The sequence below is a fragment of the Microplitis mediator genome, chromosome 7 (genome assembly GCF_029852145.1).
Source record: "Microplitis mediator isolate UGA2020A chromosome 7, iyMicMedi2.1, whole genome shotgun sequence".
Taxonomy (NCBI): Eukaryota; Metazoa; Arthropoda; class Insecta; order Hymenoptera; family Braconidae; genus Microplitis; species Microplitis mediator.
In genome coordinates this window covers 8,650,733-8,664,839 of record NC_079975.1, presented here as the reverse complement: position 1 = coordinate 8,664,839, position 14,107 = coordinate 8,650,733, and the positions used below count along the sequence as shown (strand labels likewise).

At 30.9% G+C, this 14,107-nt stretch overlaps 1 protein-coding gene and 1 long non-coding RNA gene across 12 annotated transcripts in view; one reads left to right on the top strand and one right to left on the bottom strand.

Moving 5' to 3' along the window:
• LOC130672312 (agrin-like) overlaps positions 1 to 14,107 on the bottom strand; it is a 448,227-nt gene that overhangs the window by 274,978 nt on the left and 159,142 nt on the right. The window lies entirely within an intron of this gene.
• LOC130672318 (uncharacterized) lies at positions 5,689 to 8,029 on the top strand. The gene is made up of 4 exons (XR_008990684.1): positions 5,689 to 5,703; positions 5,995 to 6,110; positions 6,297 to 6,402; positions 7,839 to 8,029. It is a non-coding gene; the product is annotated as an uncharacterized LOC130672318 (long non-coding RNA).

Here is a 14,107-nt window from a genome sequence, read left to right as displayed (position 1 = left end):
AATGTCAACATTCTTCGTTATCAGTTCAAAAATTTACACATTCTAATGTAATCTGCAACACATGTAAAGTGTTGATTTAACATTTTTATTTGTGTTATTTCACAAGAATTCCATAAGTGACTACGGTCAACTTAACACATTCTTTGTGTTTCTTTAATGAATTAACACACGCTCTATGTTAAAGTTACGTTTTAAAAGTGTTAACACTTGTTTGAACAGTAACACTGATCAAAAGTTACTTTTATTTCTATCAATATTTTTTGTGTTAAAAATGAACTGATCAAACAACACAATGACAGTGTGTTAAATTAACACACAAAAATGTTAAATAGTTAACACAAATTTTTTAACACGGACTTTTTTCTTTATAAAAATACAAAAATTTTTTACTATGCGTGAAGAACTCGATTTTAAAAATAAAACTGATGTTGATACCTTCCCTTTTTTCGAAAATTTTTCATTTACACCTTGAGGGTCAAAAACTTTCTGAAATTGGATAACTATTAGCAAGAATTCCTTGTTTCAGTTTTGCACTTAAGCAACTAGTTCATCTATTCACAGTAATACTAATTCGTCTGTTATGTGATATGTATTCTGCTAAGTTTCTCAAATGTCTAAACAGTTAGATTACATCTATTACATTCCATCAACAAATTCTTGTAGCTGTATAGTAAATTGTCTTCAGCTGGCAACGAGATTAGATGTAATAAACTTTGAAGTTCCTTAATTGTGCTTTCTCTTCATAGTTCTATCCTTCTACAAGGATATTTATATTTTATTATCTTTACGCTAGCAACTGTATCGAGACGTTGAAATAGCAAGCGGAAAAAGTTGATTATATTTGATAACAACATAATAACTTTTGACAATGAAGTACTTATGAAACAGGTAAGAAATATACTTTCCATGGTAATAGAAATCATGAACTGGATAAATTATATAAATTTTCTCGTAGAAAATTTTTTCAAAGACAATTTCCACCAGTAAGTTGAATAATTATGATTCTTGTTTCTGGTCTTTCTACTATCGTATACTTGAACTACCTAACCCGCATATATTCTCCTGAGTTTGCTAGCTTATTGCGCCCGAGTTGTTGTAATTTTAATGAAGAAACCGAGGATTATCACAGGTCCCTTTGTCATTTCCTTGTACCTCGTAACTGTACTATGTCATTTCTCTTACCCTTTACGAGTTTACCTTTTCAGCTTTCAAAGAACTAAAGAGATATAATACAACTGACAAAGGATTCACTTCACGTTAAGAATATTTTTTAGCTTTATCCTTATTTTGTCGTCTCTTAGAACCATTTCCTACATGAATTTACTTCTCTCGAATACAAAGTCATTTTCAAAATTATACTCCTACTTTTCCGATATTATTGTGCGACGAAAATATATAAAGAAATATAGACATAGAAAAGTATTACCGACTATTTCTCTTACAAAAATGAGTGTTTATATATAAATTGTTTCTACATTTCTGTAGCATAAACAGAAATATATGTATGCATTAGTTGATAGAAACAAGTGTATTTTCTGGTATAAAAAGAGACTCACGGAAAAAGTATGACGCACAAAGCTATAAAGATCCAAACATAGCAGTCTAGCACGAATCTAAGTCAGGAATCCGTGCCAAGATTCAACAATTTCCTAGTACCAACAATATGTAACAGTTTTTAGTTTATCCTTTCCACTTTGCCGATATTTACTCAGTCTGAAATAAGTCAGTATCTATTTTTAGATTGTTCGATTCATTAGGCAATAGAAAAACACTCGTTAAGAATTTTGACAAGTTACTTGTGTCACCTTTCATTGGTCACACTATGAGTCAATCCCATTTTTTTTTACTTTTAATTGATTATATTAACCAAACATTATTAGTATTTGTAAAATTTGTTTCAGTGGAAGGTTAAGATCCCGAGTCGAAATCTGAAATGTGGTTTTAGCCTAGATACCCTCAATTCTATTGTTAACAGGGTTGCGGCTTACAGTCGAACTGTAATTTCGATTTCTATCCTCTCAAAGTAGCATTGGGAAGGTAAAATCATACTTCTAAAGAGATTTTATCCTCCACAGCCTAAAATTTGATTTAAGACTATATTTTGTTGGGCTTATAAATTTTTCCACTTTTGTCAGTCAATTAAATTTCTCTAAATCCAAAAGTAGTTATATAACTACTAGTGATGCGGAATGACCGTCATTTGGAGTTTCAGTCACAATACGGTCCGCTGACGGTCTTGAAAATAATTGTTTAGTGTGAGAAAATTTTTGTTTTCATTTCATGATGCAAAATTTTTGCTTATTATCGGTGCTCATAAGCTTTTTCATTACACACTGATCATTTTTGATTGTTCGGATGCATTGTTCAATTTTTCTTAAAACAGTACTGCATCCCGTCTACCCCGAAATTTGAAAAAAATGGGCGTTATGTATCCCTACTCTCTAATTCAAGTTATCGAAATGCTCATAATAGGTTACCGGAGTGAACTCACCTTTACTCAAGACCACATCTCTAGCAAAAAAAAAAATCTGGGCGTCGGTTGACCCTGCGGGCCAGCCCCAAAACTTCCCGCTGTTTTCGAGCTCAAGGAGCTTGAAAACATTACTGTGAATTTATTTTCGAGCTCGAAAATGCTAGTACCTGCGATTATTTTTTATGAGCTTTTCAAGCTCTGCCAAGTTACGTTTTTTGCTAAAGTTTGACAAGTTAAGAATCGAAAATTATTAATGAAGAAGCGGTTTTAAAATTTTTATTCTCGATTATGTTCAATGAAATAAATGTCTCGAGGCAGAAATTAATGTCAGTGATCAAAATCTAGATTTGAGTGAGTTTTGACTTAGGTCAGAGCAATAGTCTATAAAATATCCGAGGAAAAAATTATTAAAAACTTGTTTTTCTCAATTTTTTGCTGATAACATGATTTAAACTAAAGAACAAGTTAGATGACATTATATGATGATCGAAAAAGCTTATAAAGAGGAAAAGTTTGTATGACTTCAGACACATTTTAGTACATTATATTTTGATTTATCCGGAAAAAATAACATTTTATGTTATTTTTTTAACTTTTCAGCGCCGATATCTTTTGAACTAATGAACCGATTTTGACGTTTGAGGTGGCGATCGGCGCGTTTTCTTACATTCTAGAGCTGATACGAATTTGGAATCGATCCGTTCAGTCGTTTCGAAGATATTTGGAAAACCCGTTTTTCACCATTTCTTTCTCCAACGATATCTCTCGAACAAATTAACCGATTGAGATGGTTAAGGCAGCGATCGACGTGTTTTATTAAGTTCTAGAGCTGATTAGATTTTCAAGTCGATCGTTTAAGTAGTTTCTGAGAAATCACGGAAAAACTACAAAAAAATTTTTTTTTTTTCGTAATTCGCCAATATTTTCGAGTCGACTCGATCAAATGATCTAAAATTTTCAGGAAAATTGACGGCCAACAAGTTCTTTCGATTGCCACCTTAAACATCCAAATCACTTCATTAGCTAAAAAGTTATAAAGAGTTTACACACTGACACACACACACACACACATACATACACTTGGACATCATTCTGAAAATAGTCAGAATAGCTTCCTAGGACCTCAAAACGTCGACATCTGATGAAAACTCGATTTTCGAAAATCGGGGTGAAAACAATAACTTCCCGAATTTTTGAAAATTTACAACTTTCACAGCGGGAAGTTAAAAATGTTGTTTTTTGGCACACCCTAATTTTTATATTATAAAATAATTCCAACTTTTAGCATTGATTACAAATACATTATACAATTATCTGATGCTTTTGTAAATTATAACTACATAGAAAAGACGGTTAACTCGAATCCAGAAAAATCCGGAAAATCAAAATTATCTTGCAACAAGAAAATAATTATCTTGATATTTTTATCTTAAGTCAAAATTTTTTTTTTTCTTCAAATTGACATATTTTTATGCTTAAATTGAAAAACTTCTAATTGCTTCAAGTGTTTTTATTTCTTAGTATAAAAGATATTTTTCGAGGAAAGTTTTTCGTTAAAAGTGAAAACGGATTGTATTTTTTAATCGAACAATTGAAAGCAGAACATAGCAAAATGACGAGTCATTTAAAAATTCAAGTAGTAAAACATATGTACCTATTATAGAATCTGGAGATTACTTGTTAATTATATATAACCATATATAATTATGTAAGATTATATATAACCATGTGAATTTTTAGTGGCATTATATATAATTATATGCAATTATATAAAATCATATATAATTATATATAATTCTGTATAATTATATATAATTGTATATAATTATATATGACCATATATAATTATGTGAAATTATATATAATCATTTGTGATTCCCGATGAAAAAAGATTTTATACAACTGTATAAAAATTGTATACAATTCTATACAAAATGTATACAAGTCTATATAATTTTATACAAATTGTATACAATTGGATCGGGCCATTTTTTCTATCCAATTTATATATAATCTATATACAATTATGTATAGTCTATATATAATTATATATATTCTATATATAATTGTATAAAATCTTTTTTCATCGGGTTTTTTTGTGACTTTATATATAATTATATATAATTCTGTATGGTTATATATAATTCTGTATAATTATATATAATTCGATATGAATCATATATAATTATATATAATTATATAGAATATGTATATAATTTTTTTCCCCGGGCACTTTTGGATTTTTCAAAATTTATTCAAATTACAAGTAATTTATATCCAATAATTTTTTTTCCGACGTGTTTATGTTTTCATTGTAGTGCAACACTTTTATACTTGAACTAGATGAACTCTATAATACTCAATGTCACTGATTATTTAAGATAACTATTTTCTAACAAACTCCGTTTTTCCGATCCAAGCTCGATATATTTTCCACATTCGACTTTTGATCTCAAACTCGATACTCCGTGATAACTTTCCCGGGAAAAAATGTTTTTATAAAATAATATAAAATTTTATACAATTTTATAAAATTGTATAAAATATTATAAAATTTTATAAAGTTTTACACAAATTTATAGAATTATATAAAATTTTATACAATTTCATATAATTTTATAAAGTAAGACTTAAAAGGGAACTAATAATTAGATAAAATTTTATATAATTGTATGAAATTTTATTAAGTTTTATATTTACCTGAAGATCAGAACGTTTATCGCGCAACGAAAATGAAAAAAATTTATGTAATTTAACTGCTTAAGGGGTTAGGCAGGCAAAAGTAATCTTGTCGCACTCAAATTCACTTGTCACATGCAGATTATCATATAACCTACAAAAATGTCGCGGCAACAGTTGAATCCGCAAAAAGCTACTTTGGCGAACAAAACAGCGAGCACTAAAATAGTACTCATATCGCATTAATAATAAAAAAAAAGTATGTTCGATTCGTGCAGTGTTGCCGATTGCTCACGAGAGCAAAGTTGAGCGCACAAACCACGTGAAAACGAACTTATCGCACTAGTTGTACAATATACTATAACCTGATTGTGTTTGAAAAACAAGTTATATCTGACATAATGTGCGAATTATTATATTATTATAAATTAATACTATGATATATGGCTGATAAGAATTCATGTGTAACCATAAATACAGCCACGAATTTTTCATATTTACAAGTGGCCAATACACGAGTAGAGCAGACTACAATCCATCGATATCAAAAGGTGAGCAGCATCGCGGTGGAACATTAATTGGACGGGTGACCCACCCATCCCGGAAAAAAATGATTTTATAACATTCTACAAAATTTTTATAAAATTTTACAAAACTTTATAAATTTTTATAAAACCTTATAAAATTTTATAAAATGTTAGTACTAAAATTTTGTAAAATTTTATCAAAACATTTTTTCCCGGGTTTGGTCTTGTGGAATTTAAAATCTAGTATTACGTAACTCAAATAAAGTTTCCATTGTAAATTTATTTCTCAAAGCAATACATTTGTTTGTTTATCAGATAAATTTTACGTCTTAATCGGAAAGGTCGAAGAACACAATCTGTCAATATATAACAGTCAGCAATTCGCGGATCGATCACATACAAGCTTGCAGAACTTCAGAAAACTACAATCGGTAACAAATAATAATTGCTTATATATTTTTAATTATAACTTTTGTATTGTTGAATTTATGAATACAAAAGTAAAATATTTTTTAAAGAAAATTTTTTAATTTCTGGCTTAATTACAGTACTTTTTTTTATCGTATCTTAACAGTTTCTCTGCAAAATTTAAATTGAATAATTGTTTTATTTTTCAGTTTCAAGACGTAAAATAAAAAAATGTCGAAAATAATTTTCTTGTTATCAATTTTTGTATTGGTTGTTATGTATTCTGGTGTATATGCAGAATGTCCTGGCGGTTGGGTAAGTAATTATCATATCACAGTGAAAAACTGTACGGTCAACTGGTAGAGCACTCGACGCGATACCGACATGGTCTGGGTTCGATTCCCAGTTCGGGCTATCTATATTTTTCTCAATTTATCTATAAATTGTCTTATTGAGAAGGTTATTTGCATGTTTGCATGTTTAGGTTTCCACTATATTTAAATGGTCAAAACACAGTTAAAAAACCGTATTCTTTCTGTTTTATTACCGTAAATATTCTGAATTTATTTCGTAAATTTTTGGTAATAATGCGGCAAAAAAACTGGCCAAAATAACTTGAGTAATACCATATTTATGCAGTATTTATACCGTACAATTCCAGTATTATTTCGGTATTTCCAAAATCGCAAGGGTAATAAGTTACAGTCGATATTTAATCTTGCGCAAGACTGAAATTTGAATATTTCATACTTTTTACTTTAAAGTCGTATAAATTTTTTAATTTTTAATTTAACGATTCGCATCAGCTAAAGACTTTTTTTCTTATAAATTTTAACTTCCTATAACTACCTGGCTTGAAGGTTTATAAAAAAATCGGTCTGTCAGTTGACCCTGCGGGCCAGCCCCAAAACTTCCCGCTGTTTTTAAGTTCAAGAACCTCGAAAACATTATTGTGAATACATTTTCGAGCTCTTCAAGCTCGAAAATATGTTTGTATGCTGTTGTTTTCGAAAAAAAACGTTTTTCACCATTTTTTCTCCAACGATATCTCTCAAACGAATAAACCGATTGAGACGGTTGAGGTGGCAATCGACGCGTTTTATCAAGTTCTAAAGCTGATCAAATTTTGAATTCGATTTATCGAGTCGTTTTTGAGATATTTCAGAAAAAATAAAAAATTTTTTTTTTTAATTCTTTCGACAACGGTTTCTCTTGAACGAATAAACCGATTTTGATGGTTGAGGTGGCATTCGACGCAGCTTATAAAGCTCTAGAGCCCAGTCCATTTTGGAATCAATCCATCGAGCACATTAAAAGTTATCAAAAAAAAACATTTTTGAAAAAATTTTATTTTTGGAATACCTCTGAACGAGTCCTACCGATCAAGCTCAATTTTCTTACAGCTTCAAGATATTGACAAGCCGTGTCGAATGACACCTTAAAGTTCAAAATCGGTTCATCCGTTCAAAAGATACAGGTATTTACATACGTACATACGTACGTACGTACATACATACACTCGGACATCATCATGAAATTAGTCAGAATAGCTTCCTAGGACTTCAAAACGTCGACACCTGATGAAAATTCGATTTTCGTAAATCGGACCCAAACCAATAACTTCCCGAATTTTTGAAAATTTACAATTTTCTTAGCGGGAAGTTAAAAAAGTTTATAGTTTTCACTTCTTGATCCACTACAATAATTTCTACTGAAAAATGAAAAATCAATAAAACATAATTTTTCTTTAGTGCCATCCATCACAAGGATATGGCTGTTGTAAAGGAAATGAATGCAGTAATTATTACTTTCAAGGTATATGCATTAGTGATGTTGAGGCGAGATTCATAGCAATTGCACACGGAAAATAATTATAACAATGCAATAAGGATTTATAAATGTATTGTATAAACTAATAAAAATATCTTATTTTTGAAGAAAATTTTAAAGGACTTGTTTTCATTCATTAGAGATGTTTCTGATGTATTTTAGATAACTATTTTGAATGTCAGGCCATAAAAATCTTAACTTTTAGAGATTTGTAATATATAATTTTTCTTCTCGGGTTAATGACATATGTCGAAAAATGTTGAAAATAATTTTGTTGATATCAATTTTAGTATTGGCTGTTATCTATCCTGGTGTATATGCAGCATGTCTTGGCGGTTGGGTAAGTAATTATCATAACACAGTGAAAAAAAATCTATCTATCGGTTGACCCTGCGGGCCAGCCCTAAAACTTCCCGCTGTTTTCGAGCTCCTTGATCTCTAAAACATTGTTGTGAATACATTTTCAAGCTCTTTGAGCTCGAAGATACCTTTGTTTCCTTTTTTATGAGCTTTTCAAGCTCAACAGGGTTACGTTTTATGTTAAAGTTTACAAATTTAGAATGTAAAATAATGAATGAATGAGCATTTTTTATATTTGTTCACAATTATGTTCAATAATTAGCTCAAAAAAAAGTATTTACGTGATACGTTGTATCTATATCGTGTAAATATATCCTGATACGAGCAAACATGACGATTTTTAGGCAATCACTTCCAATGACTTATATCAAGAAGAACATATTAGTTTTGAGTAATTTTGTTCAGTAATTATTATGTTATTCAATGAAAAAAACAGATACTGATTTAACATTTATTATTCCGTTGACGATTGTAACAGGGATTTTTTAATTAAATTAATTGTTTTGTTTGAATTTTTATTCGACTGCGCTCTCGGCTCACGCATTACCGTTGCCCCCCACGCCGTCAAATAAATTAATACTGGGACTGTTATTGATTGGTTAAAATCTTTCGGCCGTGTGACAAACGGGTACCATGAGGGGCCCCGAGTCCCGCCTGTTATAGGTTGACAATAAATTTTATAAAGAAGTATACGGTACTGACATCGTCCGAGAGTGGGGACTTCGCTGCTTCGTAGCTACTCAGAGTCGCAAGTTGCGACACTCACTGCCTGGTGCTGCTGGCGATCAGTCGCTTTAAGATCAGCCATACATTACACAAGTATTTATAAGAGTGAGTCTTAACATCACGTTGCTGCTTATGGTGAGTCGAAAGACCCCAATTTTATATTAACTTATTGGACATCGTCGTCTCGGTGCGTCTTTATTTGACCCCGAACAAATCATCTTTAAAATAACGTCTTTGAAGCTGTGGCTGCAGTGAAAGCCAGTTTTCCAAATAATTAATACGCTGAGTCTAAAGACCGCGTATATAAATTCAACATTCTCCTGGTTGCTGAGATATCATTATACTCAGGAAGGCAAGATCTGCGTCACAAGCTAAGGAGTACGACGACGAGTCAAACACAACAGCAGAACGTTCAGTGGACATGTAATGGCGGAGGCGAGTCACCCACGTTTTAACAGAAAATTTTGGTGGTAAATAACAGTCCGGTTTTATTGTTATAAAGGGGAAATTTAAGTGTATATTATAAATTTTATTAGAAAGTTTCTATTATCGGGAAAATTTTATAATTAAATTATTCAGGGTAAAATATAAATTATAAAAGAAATAATGAATTTTACGGCGTGGGTTCGAGAGCATTCGGTCGCCATTTTGTTTAAGTATCTGGGTTTGTCTTTGTTAGGTAGCATCTAAGTTCAGAAGATATCTTTTGAATGCCGCAAAAACCATCTAAATCGGTTCGTTCATCAAAAAGATATGAGAGGTTTACATCCACACACACATACACACACATACACACACATACACACACATACATACGTACATACAGACATCGCTCTGAAAATGTCAGAATAGCATCCTAGCACCTTCAAATGTCGACATATGATGAAAACCCGGTTTTTGGAAATCGGGGTGAAACCAATAACTTCCCGAATTTTTTTAAAATCGTCGATTTTCTCAGCGGGGAGTTAAAAATAGTTCTCTAGATTGCACATGCACCTTAAATTTAACCGTAAACAACTGCAGATTATCGACATGCGCCCCATCTGTTAATAACCTTATTTTTAAATAAAATAATTAGTTATAAATATGATTTTAATTTTAATAAAATTAATTAATCAATTACCCGAGCGGTTAAGGTGTGCACTTTTGGATTTTTTTAATTTAAAATGCTAGTATTATAAAAAAATAACATTACTGATCGCAAGTTGAACATAACATTGCATGTCAACATGAATGGGGTGTTAATTGTGTTTAAAACAATAATATCAAAAAAAAACAGTGTGTGGTTCATTTGCAACACAAATTTTTCCTTGTGCACGAATATACAAATATGCGATCAGAGCAACCGACATTTTTGGAATTAGTAAATAAATGTTCCTTTTTTTTTTTAGTATTGAAATGCGCGAATCCAAATATTGAATGAAATTTATAAATAAGAATGATATTTCTACACAGAAAAAAATAATCGGTAGCCGCTATCGATTATTTTGGTATCAGTTACCGATTAATTTTCGGTAACAGCTACCGATTACCAATCGGTAGCTGCTACCGATTTGATTCGGCAACGGCTACCAATTATTTCGGTAGCCGTTACCAATTTAAGTCGGTGTCAGCTACCGAAAAAAAATCGATAACTGCTACCAAAATAATCGGTAGCGTCTACCGAAAAATAATCGGTAGCGGCTACCAATTACCAATAGGTAGCTGCTACCGATTATTTTTCTCAGTGTAAGATATTAGTTATACTTTTGTAGTATATCATATAAATTTATAAATAAAAGTCAATGACGGCGTATCAGTAAAAAATGTGAGAGTAGAAAATATTCAATGCATTCTGTTTAAAGTATAAAATAAAAAAAAAATAAGGGTATGCAAATAATTCAAACTGAAGGATTATACGTGACGATTCGACTGGTAATATTCTATACGAAATTTTAATTTTCAGATAATGCGAAATATTCGAAATATTGGTCGGTTTTAAAATTGTTTGTAAGTTTTCGAATGATTTGAAAAATTTGAATTATTCACAGTTTTCAAGGAATTCATAAATTTTCAAATTATTTAGGGAATGGATTATTCCTAAATTTTTTCCGTGAAAATTTCAATAATTTTTTTATTTTTCTAAATTATAATTTTCGTAAAATCATTAATGTGATATAACGGATACATCGATTAATTGGTTAGCACAAAGAGTAGAAAATAACGATCAAATTAATATGACGTCGGCTGTAAATTTCTCCCTCGAGCTTTTCTATTGTGAAGGCATCTGGCATGGAAGAGAAGAGTGAATATATACCGAGAATCTAACTCGCGTCGAACCGAAGATGAGAAATGGAAATGACAAAGGACAAAGAAGAGAAATATATGTTCGAATAATGTGCAAGAGAAAGTAAGAACAGGCTTAATGAAGTGGGATATGTGTCTTGCTGAAGAAGTCACTTCACAAATAGTAAGTATGTGAATATTCATACATATGTGTATGTGAGACAATTATTTTGAATTCTTCAATATTCCTGTTAAGCATTTCGTTAATTAAATTTCACTATTTTGCACTACCATTAGAGATCTTTGATTTTATTCTGGTATAATTATAATATTTACGTAAATTTTAGTATATTTCAGAAAATATGTTTTACTAAAGTTCAGCGAAGACTGTTAGGTTTTAAAGTTAAAAGTTGATTATTTGCTAAAGCTATGCTGTATGTAACTTCGCTCAAAACAAACTTACAAGTTCACCATACACATGCACGCTGTGTAAACTATCATCTCTTTAATTACGCAAATTGCTTAATTATTTGCCTCTGAAATATCGAATGTTATATTTCTTACCACTATAAAATAAATATAACTTTAGTACATTTACATTTTTCATTATTGACTTTATAACTTTTCGCTATGCAAATTAGAAATTTAAGAAAAAGAGAGATATTCGCGTCAGTCTGATTTTCGGAACTTGGCTTTTTGATAAATGTCGAAATTTTGGAATCTAAGAAAGTTTCCGACTATTTTAAAATCCGTACCAAAGAATTTAATAGGTTATTTTACATATACTAAAGATTAAATTTTGAAATCGATGAACTGATCGCCACAAATGACCGCCGCGACACCCAACCATGAGATAACCGTACCCGGTTTCCCCTACTATAGGGGAACTTGACACCACTAGGGGAGAAATTAGACACCATTTTTTAAAACGAAAGCTTTTGTTTTTGCGCACCTCGAACGCGAGGTGTAGCTGTGTGTCTCACGATCGAAATTATTTTTTCGAAAAATTCACTCGGCGTTAACATTTTTATTGTTATTATTCTTTTTTTCTCCGCTAACTACTGGAAGCAGCACTAGTGTGACAGTAGGATTAAAAAAAGCGACATCTAGAAAAAAGGCGGGATATTTAAAAAAAAATTTAAACAATACAAATTTAACTGTAAGAAAAAACTCATAATAAAAAATAAAATTAATAATCTAAAAGATAAATAATAATTAATCATGTAAAAAAATAATAAAATAATATAATCAAAGTAATAACACACTGCGAAAAATTACCGGGGTAAGTCCAAGCGGTGTAGGTCTTGAAATTGGCGGTGTTAAATTTTAACCTCAAAAGCGGTGTGAAAATAACGCCACCGCCAGTGTAAATATTCTTTACCGGTGTTAAAATTTAATTTTCCGGTGTTAAAATATTTTACTTTGGGAATGTATGCATATGTGTGTGTGTGCATGTGTGTTCGAGTGTGTGTGTGTGTGTGTTTGAGTGCAGGTGTGTGTGTCAAGATTTTTTTTTGCGTTTTATAAGCTTACCAAAGCTAATACTCTGAGCGGACACAGATTACACCGGTTTAACACCGGTATTTTAACACCGCCGAATTACGCCTTCTACACCGGTGTAATTTCATTTTAACACCGCTCTTTTTACAGTTTGCACTTTTGGATTTTCCGACATTTTTTCATTTGAAAATGCCGGACTACAATTTGTAAAAAGCAATGAGGTAAGTTGATCAGTCTAAGCAATATGTGGCCTTTTTTTCTCAGTGATTCTCATTGATTTATATTTATAAAAACTAGAAAAACTTTAATTCGAGATAAACTGGGCCATTATTAAATCTTTACTAATCCAGTAATTTAATTATCGACCTGAGCTTTAATTGTCATGTCCCAAGTATAAAAAATTGAAGTAAACTAACTGTTTTTTTTTTTCATAGTGGCCTATTTTACTTCAGATTTACTTTTCTCCAATTTTCGATGGAATAATTTAATGACCCACTTGAAAAAAAAAAAAAAAAAAAACTGTTTTTCGTGACAATTTTAAATTGGACCCACTTTTCGAGCTGATCATATTACTCTATCTTTTTCTACGAATTATCACTAAGCATTTTAAAATTAAAAAAATTTTCCTGTTTCAACAACTGTTTTTTTTTGCCCCGGATTCCTCTATTTGGAACTCAAATTTATTTCCCCCATATATACATATATACATATACGAGCCGTTTAATTATGTCTATCTATCCCTTCGAATGCGATTATAGCTGGGTCAAAGAGTAGACTGATCCGTTGTTCGATGGCAAGTAAATCGCATTGAAAATCGTTTTAACGCTTGAAGCTATTGCGACAGAATTTATAGTGTCACAGAATTAGAACAGTTCAGGTATTGGATCGAAGTAAGGTAATATAAGATTCTATTTATTATCTAGAGATATCACTAGTTATTTATAGATCCCTTATGCTTTTAAGAAGAATTCACAAAACCAAGTGATTTAAATTTTTAAGATGGAGCAAAAAAGAATCGTGAAAATAGATTTGTTCTCTTATTTACCCTCACAGTGACTTCTAAATAATTTTGTATCCAATTATTTCAGCTACAGATTTTTAAATTTTTACGTGATTAAATTTTCGAATACGACGTCATCACTTTACTTATTTATAGAAAAATATGAATCGTACAGAAACGGGTTTCGTCCATGCATAAAATAGTGCGAAGTTCACTTCTATTAGTAAATTTCAAGAACGAATTTCAAGATACGATGTCAAGGACAAAAATAATCGGAATCATCAAAAAGAAACGGGTAGAATAATAATTTTTTTATTGCATGGTTAATTGGTCTCTTAT